The sequence below is a fragment of the Notamacropus eugenii genome, chromosome 5 (genome assembly GCF_028372415.1).
Source record: "Notamacropus eugenii isolate mMacEug1 chromosome 5, mMacEug1.pri_v2, whole genome shotgun sequence".
Classification (NCBI taxonomy): domain Eukaryota; kingdom Metazoa; phylum Chordata; class Mammalia; order Diprotodontia; family Macropodidae; genus Notamacropus; species Notamacropus eugenii.
Genome location: NC_092876.1, coordinates 211,214,783 through 211,230,212, shown reverse-complemented (window position 1 = coordinate 211,230,212; position 15,430 = coordinate 211,214,783). Strand labels below are relative to the sequence as shown.

The 15,430-nt window shown below is 36.7% G+C and overlaps 1 long non-coding RNA gene across 3 annotated transcripts in view; it reads right to left on the bottom strand.

Moving 5' to 3' along the window:
* LOC140505729 (uncharacterized) overlaps nucleotides 1–15,430 on the bottom strand; it is a 147,637-nt gene that overhangs the window by 80,633 nt on the left and 51,574 nt on the right. For all 3 annotated transcript variants that reach the window (XR_011967636.1, XR_011967635.1, XR_011967637.1), the window contains one exon: nucleotides 5,850–6,024. This is a non-coding gene — a long non-coding RNA (uncharacterized lncRNA). The remainder of the gene's footprint in view (nucleotides 1–5,849; nucleotides 6,025–15,430) is intronic.

Sequence of the window (15,430 nt, the reverse complement as noted above, 5' to 3'; positions counted from 1 at the left end):
GAATTCTTCATTCCCCTTGTATCTTGATGTGTTAACTACAGCTATGTTTACAGATACAAGAGATTTAGTCAGTCAATGAAAAATATTGCCTTCCTTTGATGGACCTCTCTCCAGTTTGAAATATTCACTAGCCTAGCTGGAACAAAGTATTCTGTGTGAACCCCCTTATCTCAGAAAGTTGTCAAAGCTGGGAAGCAATGACTGCTATTACAGAGAAAGCCTTTAAAAATCAATGGAGAATAAATTGTTAAATGTAAACTGCACACAAACCATCAACCATGTCCCCAAAAATATCCTCTTTCTTCAGTGCTTGGAATGATATTATTGGCAAAGAGACAACACTGATGGAGAAAGGCATACAAAGTCAAAAAAGGTCGTTAAATTTTAATGTGGAAAATTAAGTACATGACTCAGACTTCAGGCAAAACCACATTCAACCTTTAGCTTAGTAGAGTATACAATGGTGTAATGTCTTTAGTTTTCTTTACCTTCCTAGAGAATCTAAGTCAATGATCCTGCTTCTAAATCTTTACAAAAAATATTTTATGAATGCTTTCAAATAGAGATAAAATTATTTAATGTTATTAAGTACCCATAAATTTGCCTGCATGCAGACACAATTTGGTGTTTCAAGTACCAGTTTGTAAAACTAACAAATTTCCCAAGGGGTAAATCAAGGAAGTGCCAAGTGCAGTGAAAGCAAAGGACCTAGGCATTGCTGACAAAGTGCCTGAGGCTTGTGCCCTATAGACCCATCCACAGATTTAACAAAGGAAACGAAGTACTAAGTAAACACTGATAAAAGAAAGCAATGTGTCAAAGATGACAGTTTTTTTTTCTTGGATGTGGTCTCCCAGTATAGTTTCCTATGTTGGTTTTTTATCTGTAAAATGTAACTTTTCCTGGCTGTGATTATGTTGTTCCACCAAAATGGAAATTTTGTTGATCTGAATAACAGAAAATCTAAAGGTCAATTCTGTTAGTCTTTGGAACTTATTTTCATACTTGTATTTGAAGTTGAGAATGTCTCAATGCTTTGGGAATTCACTTTACATTAAATAACAGTAGCAATGGGAAGGAAGGAGGAGAGGGGAGCTTTGGCACACTAATCTACTCAATTCTTCTTAGTAGTAACCCATAAAATCCTGGGAATGGATAGCTCATTTTTCTGCCCTCTTTCTTCTCCACCCAAAGCAGAAATCTCTCTCATAAACCTTTCCTAGAAAACGTACGTAATTGAGACGAGACGGTGAGTTTCAGAAAGTTTCCCTATTTTGTAAACTCATCAAGAGAATGGAAAAATTTGAGTGTCACTAGAACAACTAATTAATGGAGTAGGTGTCAAGGCACTCATTGAAAAAGACAACTATAATCTGTTTAATAATTATCATAAGAATAGCTGCTATTCATATAGCATTTTAAAGTTGTCAAAGTGTGTTAAATAAATTGACTTTAGATCTGGTAACCATGTGAAGGAGTTTCTGAAATCATTCCCATTTTATTGAAGAAGAAACTAAATGATTTGAAGGTGACAACAAACTTATTAAGTGGTAGAGTCAAGATTAAATTAAATTTCTCCTGACTCCAAGAGTAGAGCTTATTCTTCTGCAAATATGTCAAAACACAGTTATTTAATATGTAGATGATTTGTCTATAGATAATGAAGAATTTATTATTATGTGTCTAGTGGTCAATTACTTTTATTCTGTTTTACATCAAAAGGTTTTAAATCCAATCTCCCAAGCAACAAGCACCTGCCTTCCTCTTAATTGTATAGAAGAAAGCTTTAATTCTTTAGTCAATAAATCATTTTGTGATGTGAAAAAAGTGGATACTAAGAACATTCAGGTCTTTATTTTTCAAATGAGCAGATTTAGGCTCCTAGGCTTGGAAATATTGATAAAAGAAGAATTGAGTCATGGATATAAGGTATCATGAATTTTCAATATTAAAGCCATGATGAAGCCGGATAGTTAGGACATGCACAGATCTGCACAGGTGCTAAATGCTACTAAAGACATCAGATTAAGAGTTCTCACCTCTCCTGAGTATATGATCTTGCAGGGGCATATGTCACATTCCCACATACTTAAGATATAAAACATGTGGCAGAAAGTATAGTATGCTGACGTTGGCTTCAGAAAGACTTGATTCAAGTTCATTTCCTAGCACCTGTATTAGTTGTGCTGCTCCTTTAACCCCTCTGGATGTCAGTTTTTGGAAGGGTTTTGGCTAGATTGCATCAAGGCATAAATCAAATGCCATGTAAGGTTCAGTGTAGGAGTAAGAATGAATGATTATTGCTAGTTGATCCAATTAGGAAAGACTGTGAAGAAGATGGTATTTGAGCTGGTTTTTAAAGCATGGATAAAATTTAAACCACTGGAAATGGGAGGTATATGTGTTATAGACAGGTAGAAGGTACTCCGGGAGTAGGGAGCTCCTACAAAAGATCTCTTCACCCTAAAAAGAGGCATGTCTGAATATTGGAAATGGATTAAAAGTATAATGTTCAATGGCAAAGGCAGAGATGAACTTTATGACAGATTAATCAAACCCTCTGTGACCAAGTTCTTGAGTAGATTACAGCCCAGGCCAGCACATGAGATAATCTGGAATATTCCCAACACAGGCAGAGAGGAAAAATCATTCAGGAAAACCAGGAAGACATACCAGTGGTAGATTCACTGAATCCAATTTTTTAAAAGAAAAACTCCCCTAGTATGCCTCTGCCCATTCCTCCTTCTTGTATATAATCAGCTCTGCCAATATTCTTTCTTCTTTAAACTTTCATGTGCTGGCTTCAGGCAAGCCCAGCATGGAAGAGAGGCTGGTGCCCTCATCAGGGTTTATTGGAAATAGCTTTTTTGGCACATTTGGATGTTCTGACTTCCTTATTGTGATAACAAGAACCATAGTAGCTATGATCGTCTTGCCAAATTGCCCTCCCTGTATAGCCCATCTTCTTTCCTGTAGCCGGGGCTGAGGCAGAAAATCATGTGTAAGGATGTGTGCGTGTGTGTGTTTTGCTTATATAGATTTATGTGTATTCATATGACTTTATCTAGAAGGTGAGGCGAGAATAGATAGCTCTGGTTTAGAGGCTCCTCTACCAACCCTTCCCTAAGGGAGATTTTTGATTCCTGCCAGGTGAAGACTAAAAAATTGGGGCCACAAAGCTGGTTGCTCTGCTCTCTTCAGAATAGGGGAACCAGACTATAATTTTATTTATCTATCCCCCTGAGTATTATTACTTCAGGAGAAATAACTTTATATTCAAGCTACTCTCCTGGTCACTGTCCCTTAAGGGGGAAAGAATGACCCAAGGTATATCCAAATACTTAACTCCATTCTCACCAAATGTTAGTTACATATAAATCATTATACGTAGTAGTGGATAAACCTGTTTACCCAAGCTGATAGCATACAGAACAAGAGTTCTCAGACGAGATCATTTCTACAGATGAACACATACCAGACAATAGTAAATAAATCATCATCTGATAAGCAAGATGGAAGAATAGACAGTTTCTCTGATTCTCTCAGCCTCTCAAATGTCTGCAATAAAAGAAATAATGTAGCAAAGATAAAGAAACTTCAGCTGTCTCCATGATTTAGGACACTCAGATCAAAAAGAAGGTAAAACAAACACTCTTTAACAACTTCTACACTGAGCTTCCTCAATACCCTTCCCTAATAACTCATGTGATGGCATTGAGGCAACACTAGTGGACTCCCTGTGCTTGCCACAAAACCAACCCCTACATTATTTCTTCCCTCCTTTTCTGCAGTGTCATTCCAGTTCCATACTGTGGAAGTCTGCTCAGGCAAGGACAAATAGCCAGCATAGTTCTATAGGCTCAAGAGTATGAATGCTGGGGAAAATGTACCTAGGGGAACAGCAGCATTCTGTGTGACAAAAGATCTCTGCCTGAAGGCCAAGAACAGAGGGAAAGGGGCAGGGCATGAGTTGAGTCTTGGCTTAAAATAGAGCTCACACCTCATCCTACTCTGCTTCCTTTGTAGAACCTGAAAACCCAAACTACAGCAACTAAGCAAGTTACAGCAGAGTATCAGATTCCTAAATTACCTGTAATGACCCAGAGAACTGAGGAATATGGGAAACACATGAGGAGACTGGGAGAGGGCACAGTGTGTGTGTGTGTGTGTGTGTGTGTGTGTGTGTGTGTGTGTGTGTGTGTGTGTGTGTGTGTGTGTGTGTGAATTTTGGGTGGGTGGTGGGTAATACAGTGCTCTACGCAGACTGAAAGAAAGTATTTATCATCCAGGCCAGTTCTATCCACCCAAAAGTCACTTGGGACAAAAGCTTAGCTCACATACTAAGAAGTGCCTACTTTGGATGGAGTTAAGCATTCATTGAGATTCAGCCCTCAAGGAAACCACCATCAGAAGGAGCAAGTTATAGACTCAAAAAAATGAGAAATAGGAGAGGAAAAGAGGAGAAAAGAGTAATATTACCTAAGATCTCAGGAAGATGAAAAGCCAAAGACCTTGAAGATAGATAAATCAATGAGGAAATCATTAACAGCAGAAAAAAATATGATTTCTCTATCTAGTACTGTAAATGAAAGGAAAATGATTTAATACTTGATGAGGCAAAGGACCCTGTGGAATGTGAAGAGAACTTGGAACTATGACATACTCTTCCTGAGTGGTTCAAGAGAGGAAACAGAATTAGGAGAGCAGAATTTATGCCTTACGCAGCAAAAACAATAATAGACAGAATAAAATATCCGCAATTGTGATGGCAAGTCTCACTAAGTAAACAAAAGAGATAACAATACATAAATACATAAATATACAGAAGTGAAGGACAACTGAGAAGAAGAGAAGCAAAAACAATAACATTAAAATAAAATACTCTCACTATGAGTAAACATTCTGATTTTGAAGGTAAGATGTACAGCAGCAACTTACAGACGATGGTCTCCCAGAAGAACATAGCACAACAAGAATTCTTAACACCATACGGCAGGAAATAATAGAAAAGAACTGCCTAGAACTTCTGAAGGTAGAATATGAGATAACAGCTGAAAAGCTTATATGTCACCTCTTGGGGTGAGGGGAAGCCAAGGCTTCAAACCACAAGATATGTAGTGGTTAAATTCAGCAATTCAATTCTAAAACAACAAGTTCTACAAAACCTGAGGAGAAAGAACTGCAAATACAACAGAAACACTATTTGAATAATGCAAGCCTATTCTGACCCTAGAAGAAAAGGTAGGAAGGAATAGAATAATGTGCACTAAAGAGAAATAGAATTTAGAATGAAGCCCAGGGTGACTTATGTGCAAATCTGAGCTTATTCATAAATGGGAAAAAAAGATGAAAATTTAGTCTTAAAGAAATATTTGAAATATTTTTGGAAAGTAAATCAAAACTAAAGTGATGATTTGCTTCTTGAACACCCTAAACAGAAATGAAGGAGGGAATGAATAAATGCAGCATGCGATGACAACAACAAGAGAGTGACAGCGGAGAGTTGAGAAAGAAACATTTTTAAACGTACACAATGAAATGGAATAGAGAGTGGAAGTCTAGTGGGGGCTGCAGAGAATATTCTGGCCTGGGGAAATATGGATAAAATCTGGCCTCACTGCTTACAGGGGAATCAGTTTTTGTGGACCTACACTGCAACTTAGGAGTATACATGAAAGGTGGAAGGAGAGCAGAGAGATAGAGATTACAGTGCGATATACACAGATCAAATTGAGAACTAGCAATAAAGAGAAGGTGACTCTTGAAGCCTATAAGAGAGGAGTCAACAGAGGAGTGGGTGAGGAAGAGGTAAGAGGATTGAAAAGAGGAGGAAAGGGAAGAGATCATACCTTGGAGGTAGGAGCCGGTTCCACTGATATATTTTCCTGTGGGTGAAGAGAGTTGGTCTTTGAAGGCAGATGGGGACTTTCTATTAGAGGTGGTCTGGGGGATTCAGTGCTGAAAAAGTCCATTCATCCTACCTCAGGACAGAGCAGAATTTGAACCCTTGGGGGGAACTGGCACCTAGGGAAGGAGAAGAACATATACCCAAAAGAAGGTTTTGAGTCAAATGCTGAATTAAAAAAATAACCAAGAAAGGGTATAGATCAGAAATATGCTGAATAAAGATGTAGTGGGAGAGGGATTCTGTCATAGGACAGTACCCTTTTGAACCTGTGAAAAAATTATTTTTCTGGGAATGTAACACCGATCATGGCAGCACACCTGAGGACTGCTGCTGTGAATAATTTTAAGGGTCTATTTCCATAGTATAATGAACTCACTATGCAGCAATAAACTAAACATTGTTCAATAAAGTAAAGCATAACACTAATAGCAACATCCTTAAGCTACATCTAATACATATATGTATCTCATAACACTCAGTATAGTGTATAGCATGTATCATTGCATCCCCAAAGGCAGGGGCATGCTAGGGTCTTCCTTATCATGATGCATTCTTAAGGGGTAACAGAAAATGTCACACCATCCACCCCTAGATCACTGTAAGAACAATTTCCTTAATCAATACCCAGTGTCCAAGTAAGGTCCTCTCATACAGGAAGTGAGGCACAATGGAACAGGGTAATACATAGGACAATCTCTAGTAGGCAGTAGCAGAAACTGTCTAGAAGACAGAGTCTAGAATTGATACAACTTCATGCTCAACCTTGGTGTAATTCATAAAAGAGACATCATCTGAGATACAAAAAGAAATAGACAATAACACAATAGTGACAGTATATGTCAATATCCCTCTTTCAGTTTTGTATAAGTCTAACAAAAATGAAAGGAACTGAACAAAAAGATAGAGAAAGAAAGCCTAAAAGATGTGAAATATTCCAAATAAGACTTTGAAAAGAATATACGTGTTACTCAGAATCATATGGAACTTTTACAGAAATTGCCCATGTTCTAGGACATAGAGATATTGCAAACAAATATAAAAAGATCATAATAATGAGGCAACACACCAATATATCTGGGACACAGCTAAAATAGTCCTGAGTAGGGGAAAAATCATATCCCTGAAGATATACATTTAAAAAATGGAAAGATAGAGGATTAGCAAAGTGAATGCATTTTTTCAAAATTAGAGAATCAGTAAATAAACCTAAAATGATCAAAGATATGTTAAAACTGAGAAGGGAAATAAATATGTTAGAAACAAAAAAAATTGCCTACCAATGAAAAATAAAACTAAACGCTGGTTCTCTCAAATGACAAATAAAATCAATAAACTTACTAAATTAGCTATTAAAAAAACAGGAAATCAAGTCAATAAAATAGTAAACGAGCAAGATGAAATCACAGCAAAACCAGAAGCAACAAAAAAGAATAATCAGAATATATAATGTAGATTTAGATGCTAACAAAGCCAAGAGCACAGAAGAAATAGAGGAATATTTTCAAACGTAAAATATCAAAGATATCAGAAGACCAGACAGAAATTTAAATAACCCAATCTCAGAAGAGGAAATAAAGTTAGCTGTTAAGGAACTATAGGCAGTTATGTGGCAGAGTGGCTAAAGTGCTGAATCTGAAGTCAGGAAGACTCATCTTGAGTTGAAATCTTGCCTCAGACATTTACTAGCTGTATCGCTCTAAGTAAATGACTTCACTTTGTTTGCCTCAGTTTCTTCATCTGCAAAATGAGCTGGAGAAGGAAATTGCAAACCACTTTGGTAATTTCTTTCTTTGTTGTTCCTCAATTGTTTCAATCATGTCTGACTCTCCATGATGTTATTTGGACTTTCTTGGCAAAGATACTAAAGGGAGTGAGGGAGGGAAAATTCCAGTTCCTGGTATATTTACAGGGATATTTACAGTGTAAACTTTTAAAGAATAATTAGTACCCATACTTTACAATTTTTTCTCAAAATTGAAAAAGAAAATACCCTTTTTATGAGATAAATGTAGTCCTAAGAAAATACTGAAGTGATAGACCAATACCATTAATGAATACTGACTCAAAATTTGTAAACTAAATCCAGAGATTTATCCAAGAAAACATTCATTATGACCAAGTGGGATTTATACCAGGAATGAAAAGATGGTTCAGCATTAAGAAAACAATCAACATAATTAATCATATTAAAAATGAAAACTTCAAAACTATGTCAATATCATCAAATGGAGAAAAAAATATTTGAGAAAGTACAACACCCTTTTATAATGTAACACCTATAAAGTATAGACAGAGATCTTTTTTTGAATATCCTAAAAAAATCTATCTAATATCAAAAGGAAACATCACATGTGATGGAGATAAACAAACTTGTCCCAGTAAACATAAAAGTGAAACAAGTACCCCCAGCCTCCACACTATTATTTAATGTAGCTCCAGAAATACTAGCAACTGTGAGAGAGAGAGAGAGAGAGAGAGAGAGAAATTAAATGCACAGGAATAGGTAAAAAGGATATAAATCCATCCCTACCTGCTGAGGATATGATGGTATACTTGAAAAATCCTAGAGAATCAGCAAAGATATTCATTGAATTGGTAGCTTCAGCAAAGTTGCAAGCTACAAAATACACCCTCAAAAATCAACATCATTTCTATATAACAATAACAAAACCATGAAGTAAGAATAGAATATATGAAATGTCAAGGTATCCACCTATCACAGTAGATGAAAGACTTGTATAAATTTACTTACAAAGTGTTCCTTCAAGAAATAAAGGACAATTTAAATATTTGGAAGAACATTAAGTGCTCATTCATATGGTGTGCTAATGTAACATAAATGTTAATATTCCTAGAATTTATTTACACTTTTATTTCCATACCAATCAAATTAAAAAGGGATGCTTTATGGAAATTGATAAAATTATAACAATATTTATTTGAAAAAAAGATGTAGATAATAAAGAGAAATGGTGAAAAGACTTAGGGATGAAGAATGAATGGCAATCCCAGATTTCAAATGCTATTGTAAGGCAGAAGTAATACAAAATCAACTGGTATCAGTTAAAAAATAGAGAGACAGATCAATGGAACAGTTTAGAAAAGGAAGAATCAGAGACAATGGAACTTAATAACCCAGTGTTTGATAAATTGGAAAACATAAATTACCTAGGGAAAAAATTCTGTACTTGATCAAAACTATGAGGAAAACTTTAAAGGAGTCTGCAAGAAATTAGGCTTATGCCATATTCTACAATATATTCTAATGAATACATCACATTTATATATAAATTATATTATAAAAAATCTAGAAGAGAAATAAATCATATGTCTCTCATGACTGGGTAGGAGATATATTTTTATCCAAACAAAAGACACAATTATAAAAGATAAAATTGAAAACTTTGATTATATAAAACTGAAATCTTTTGCACCTAGGAGAAGAAGGGAAGTAATTGGATGGGGGAAAAATATTTGCATCAAATTTTTCTGACAAGAATTTAGTATCCAAGGTGTTTTACACACACATACATACATAAATCCATGCGTGTGTAAAACAGGCGTTCCTTAAGATAAGTAGCCAAAGGATGTTTACAATTTTCAAATGAAGAACTGGAAAGGATTCACAATCACATAAGAAAATCTTCCAAAATCCTAATAACAAGAGAAATGCAAGTCAAAAAAATGCTGAGGTGCCACCTCACACACTGCAAATTAGCAAAAAAAAAAAAAAAGACAAAAGATGACAACAGTCAAGGTTGGAAAGAAAGCTAAAGAATTCACACATTAATACATTGTTGGTTGCCATGTGAAATGATACAAATATTTTGGAAAGTAATTTGGAATTGTGTAAATAAAGTGACTAAAATGGCCACACTCTTTAAACCAAATACTTCATTGTGGGACTTATGCCTAAAATAAGTTATCAATATGAAAATCTCTATATACACCAAAATCTTTATACTAACACTTTGGAGATAGCAAAGATTTGGAAACAAAATAGATGTCTGTCAGTTGGAGAGTGGCTAAGCAAACTGTGGCTTATAAATGTAATATAATATTATTGTGCAGTAAAAAATTATGTGTATAATGAATACAGGGAGATATGAAAAGATCTATAGGAACTGATATAAAGAAACACAAACAGTGCTAATAAAATAATATATATATATATATTAACTACAACAATATAAATGGAAAGAACAACTTTAAATTAAAAACTCAAAAGTGAATGCAATGAAATTATGAAGATCAAGCAGGACTCGAAGAAATATAAGAGAATAACTCCAACTCACTCTTTTGTGACGGTGTGAAGGTGCCCATTGTTATTACACATACTTTTGGACTTTTTTAATGCATTTTGTACTGATTTTTTTCCTATCTAAAAATACAATTTGTTATTTTGGATGGCTCTTTGGGTGATACTCAGAAGTGAATATTTGAACAAATGTAGAAAAGGGATATTCAGGATAACTATAACAATGCAAGAAACAGAAGACATGAATAACAATTTTTTAAGAGTGAATGAGTCCACGAGTTCTCCTGATGAGTGTTGGAAGGGGCATTGAGATTCCCACAAAGACTGGAGTAGCAGAGTATAGGTCACCTGGAATGAATCCATGGGCTCAAGCATTGTTGAGGTCAAAGTAAAGATTTATTAGACTTTTCAGCAGGCAAGTGTTCTTAGGGAACCTCTAACCTTAGAGGGGTAGAAGGGAAAGTTTATATAGGATATTGTATAGTGAAACATGTGCCAAATGTGCTAACTAGGTGATTCAGGGTGGGATTAGGGATTGGTTAAGGAGTGATTAATTCTTAAAGGAACATGCACTTTTGGTATCTACTGCACAGGTATTTTACCCCAGATACATCAGGAAATAGTCCAATGGGGGTGCTACCTGGAGGTGTGATTTTAGGACTGAAATGTCCCTGGGTCAACCAATAGTCAGGACTGACTGAGAAATACCCAGGCTGCTCTCATCAATGTCTTGTTAGAAAAGATAAATGTAAGTAAGTATATGTATGTTTAAGTCTAGGATATATATGATTGGTCAGTGAGAAGTAAATGTCATTGTGACTCAGTGCACAGCCCATTCAGCCAGTACCCAGCTGGCTCAGACTAACAAGTTTTATAAGCGCTTCTGACTGCTGTATCAGGAAGGGAGATAACGATTGTTGCCAAGGCAGTCTGTCCTTGAGCAGTGGGAAAAGTTGTCTGGATAGTGTTTTAGGCTAGAAAGAAATGTGACTTTAAAAGAGAAATGTGGTTTTAGAATTGGGGCCCAAGCACATGCACCCAAGCATCCCATCATTCCCATTTTGGGGAGGGGGGTGGAGAAGGGAGGGAGAGAGGAGAGACAGAGATATGGAAGGATAGAGATAGAGACAGCCAGATAGTGAGAGAGAGAGAAAGTGTGTGTGTGTGTGTGTGAAATATCCTGTTGTGGCATAGTTGAAACAGGGATGTACATGAGATGGCAGGCTCCTCTACATGTTGACTTTTTCCTAGAGTCTTTCAAGAGAATCTGAACAAATTTATTTTGTCTTTCAAAGCCAGAAAACAAGGATCTCTCCTCTCCCAAACTCTAGTCAAATATATCCTTGAGAAATTTATGCAAATGCCAAGTATTCCTGAACTTTACTCTCCTTGACTACTGCCATAATGATGGTGAACAGGAAAAGAGTAGTCTCTGACTTCTTGTTCTCTTTGGGCCAGCCTTTTCTTAGACATTACCTGGCCTCGTTAAAAACATCTATCTTTAAAGTTCTTAAAGATCATCTAGTTCAGGGATTTTTGGAGTCCATGATCTTATTTATTTAAAAAAATATTTTCATAATTGCATTTCAATATAATTTATTTGCTTTGTAATCCTATATATTTTACGTTTAAAAATATTATTTTGAGATTTCAGTTATCTGCCAAAGGGGTACAGGACTCTAATCTTTTCTGACTCTCTTACTTTACAAAGAATAGAAGTACATAAAAGGGAAATTACTTATCCAATATCATACAGAAAGCAAGTTATCAGAGCCAGTATTGGAACCCTGGAGTCCTGAATTGCATTCCAGGACTCTTACCATTAAACAATGTTGGGGGTGTAAGCTCAGTTCCATGTGGACAGTCTTGGGCAGGTAAAGGTGAGGACTTCTAAAACCTCAGAGGTCTCATGAGGCCCCCCAGGGAATGGCTGGGAATTGAGGTGTGAGACCCGGGCTATCTCGTGCATTTCCGCCTCTTCCCCGTGGGAAACTTGCTGGGGAGAGTATCCCACCCTCGAGATTAATCCATGGTCTGAGCACACCTATTGTTGTCTAAGGGCTGAGAACAGGCACGGTAGTCAGGTGCAAACTATGCGGCGGGAGAGCTTAAGTAGGGTCAGGAAAGCCTGAAGGCACTCTTAGCGCTGAGGGGCCCTTAGAGGACAGAAGGCCTTTCTCCCGTCTCCCACTCCCACTTCCATTCTCTTACTGTAAGATCTTCGCCTCCTTGGGAAGAGGATTCCTCTCTCCTAAGGAAGAATTCACCCTGCACATTTAACCAAGACCCTGAATAAAGCCTAACCCTTGTTCGACTCTGGAAAGACTCTTCTCTCATACGTTTATCTGGTTTGGCCAGCCGAAGACCTGCGACAGGTAAGGAAAGACTTGGGTAGCCCTTAGGCCTCTAGGCCTGACAAAACAACATTGGCACATATGAGAAACCCTCTATGAAGCTTCAAAACAAAACAAAACAGAACACTCTCTAGAAGAAGTCACCTTTATGAGGTGTCAAAGCAGGACTTTCAGTACATTGCAATCAATTTTTATGGCTAACTTATTATCAAAATTAAATTGGTTCTCAAATTGGATTATTTTCTAGGCACTGCTTTGAGTTAACTCTTTTTTATTGGAAAGAATTACTACATTCTAGTTAAATTAATCTAGGTTATTAATAGAAGACATTTTCTATTTTAAAGCAAGATAAAAACTACCATGTGCAGTGAACCTCAAAATTACTCTGTAAGTTGTGTTGCTTATGATTGGAACTTTCTAGAAAGTATAATAGATTAACTTTTGTTCATGCATGGGTGTGAGTAAGGGGAGGGTTCATAGACCACATCTATGAACCCCACAGAAAGCTCCATTCTAGGTAGTTGATGGGTCACAATATTCTTTGAATCACAGCTAACCAGTCTGCCAACAAAGTGTTTCCTTTTAGGAGTCATTGTGAGGGCATACAACTCATTGCAAAAGTACTTAATGAAATGACATCATGAATAGACGCAATAGTAGAAACTTTCTCCACCAACTCAGAGGTCATTTTCCCAAAAATGCAAGTATGCTCTTTGGGAAAAAATGGGTCTGTATATGGATAACTGGGTAACAGATATAATGAAGCATGTGCAAAAGAGAAACGTGCATTGGCAATGCTGCAATGCAAACAATGTCTTGTGGTGATCCTATTCTACTATTTTGTGCTAGGTCTGTTCTACATCAGAACTCTCATGCCTCTTTCTCACTAGACATCATATCTCTGCTGTTCCTGCTGACATTAAATGACTGCCCTAACTGGTATTTGGGTATCTATTTGTCTTCAAAATATTATTATTATTAAAAACATCAAAAATAATGATGATGATCACAACATTTATACAGTGCATTAGGGTTTGCAAAGTGCTTTACAAATGTTATTTCATTTTATCTTCACCACCTTGGGAGGTAAGTGCTATTATTATTCCCATTTTACTGATGAGGAAGCTGAGGAAGACTGAGGTTAAGTGACTTATGCAGGGTCACATAGCTACCAAGTATGTGAGGCGGAGTTTGAACTTGGGCTTTTCAGATTCCAAGTTCACTGTGTCACTAATACACCTGAGAGTGTGCAAAATTCATTAGAGATTCAGCAGATAGTATTTTCCCTTCTGTAGAAGAATGCCACAGCCTTGTCAGTCAGCTGTTTCAATCACTTTGGCCATTCCTTTGCTAGGGAAAGAGTATGGAAATTGAACTCTGGTTAGTAAATCTTTCTCTGACATGGGAGGGTTACAACTGTCAGCCAGCTTTTTTATATCCCTCTGACCCTCAATTGTAGCTGTCAGTTGAGGGGACTTCATATTCTAGTGGGGGAAAATAACTTGCCAGCAAGATATATACAGGACAAATTGGAGATAATATCAGAGGGCAGGGATTGAGATCAAGGAGGACTGAGAAAGGCTTTTTGCTTTAGCTGAAACTTGAAAGAAGCCAGAAGGCAGAGAAAGGAGAAAGGGAAAAATACCTGACATGAGGTAGAGCCAGGGAAAATGCCAAGAAGCAGGAGATGGATTGTTCTGTGAGAAGAAGAGCAAGAAAGGCAGTATCACTTAATTGTAGAGTCTGTTGGAGAAAGTTTTAAGAAGAGTGGAGGAAGGATTCAGGTTATGAACGACTCTAAAAGACAGAAGTTTTTATATTTTATCTTGAACTTAATATGGAGTCACTGGTGAAATATGAAGCCAGTTACCAGTTAAGAGATAGGAGAAGTTTAAGGTAGGGATGAAAAGGTTTATTAAAGCTGTTGTGTTGAGTAGGATAGTGAGTCAATTAGAAAGCTACAAAAAGACTGCCTTGTTTCAGTGAGAGCCCAAATGAGATTCTATAACAAACTTCTAGTGATTCCAGTCAGTATAGTTTCATGATTTTTCTGAAGTTTTTTTGAGTAGGAGAAATGGCAGCAGATGGTAAGAGTAATAAAAGACTGAGACTCAGCAGAGCAAGGTCTTTGACAGAATAAAGGAACAAAAAACTCAAGACAGAAGGATAACATGGAGTTGAACTTGTTTGTCCAGATGGGGAAGGAAGGAGAATATAGCCTGTGAGGAGGTTATGGCCTGGGAAAGAATCCCAGTTAGAATATAGAAACAAGTTTAGGGGGGAGAGAGGAGAGAGAGAGAGAGAGAGAGAGAGAGAGAGAGAGAGAGAGAGAGAGAGAGAGAGAGAGAGAGAGAGAGAGAGAGAGAGAATGGGAATGACAACAGCTTACAATCAGACAGAGAAATTTCAGAGTTCATGGACATGAAAGTGGAACACTTGTGGGTGATGGTAAGATAAAGGGTATTGTCATCACTGTATGTAGCTGAGATTGTTAGAGGAGCAGGTCATGTAAAGTGAGTGAAGAAACTCAGTTTAGTTCTTATGTCTTTTACCTCAATACCCCTCAAAGGGGTAAATATCCCAGGGTTAAATTTCTCCAAATGAAAAAGGAACCACATGAAATTCTGGTAGGAATTACTTTTAACTATTATATTTAGCTTCTCTCATCATGCTTCTCTGGTTTCTTTACATGTGGGAGATAAATCTATGAAAAAAAATATGGTGTTGCTCTGATAGTGGAATACCAAAAGAGAAGAAGTAACTATTTCCTCTTATGGAAAATCTCTAACTTAGGAATAGAATATGTTGCCAAAATCCATTTAATTCAATATGTATTTTCCCTTAGGAAAAAGTATTTCTATGGTTAGGATTAGGGCTAGTTTATTCCTCTCAAAATGTACTTAAATATAG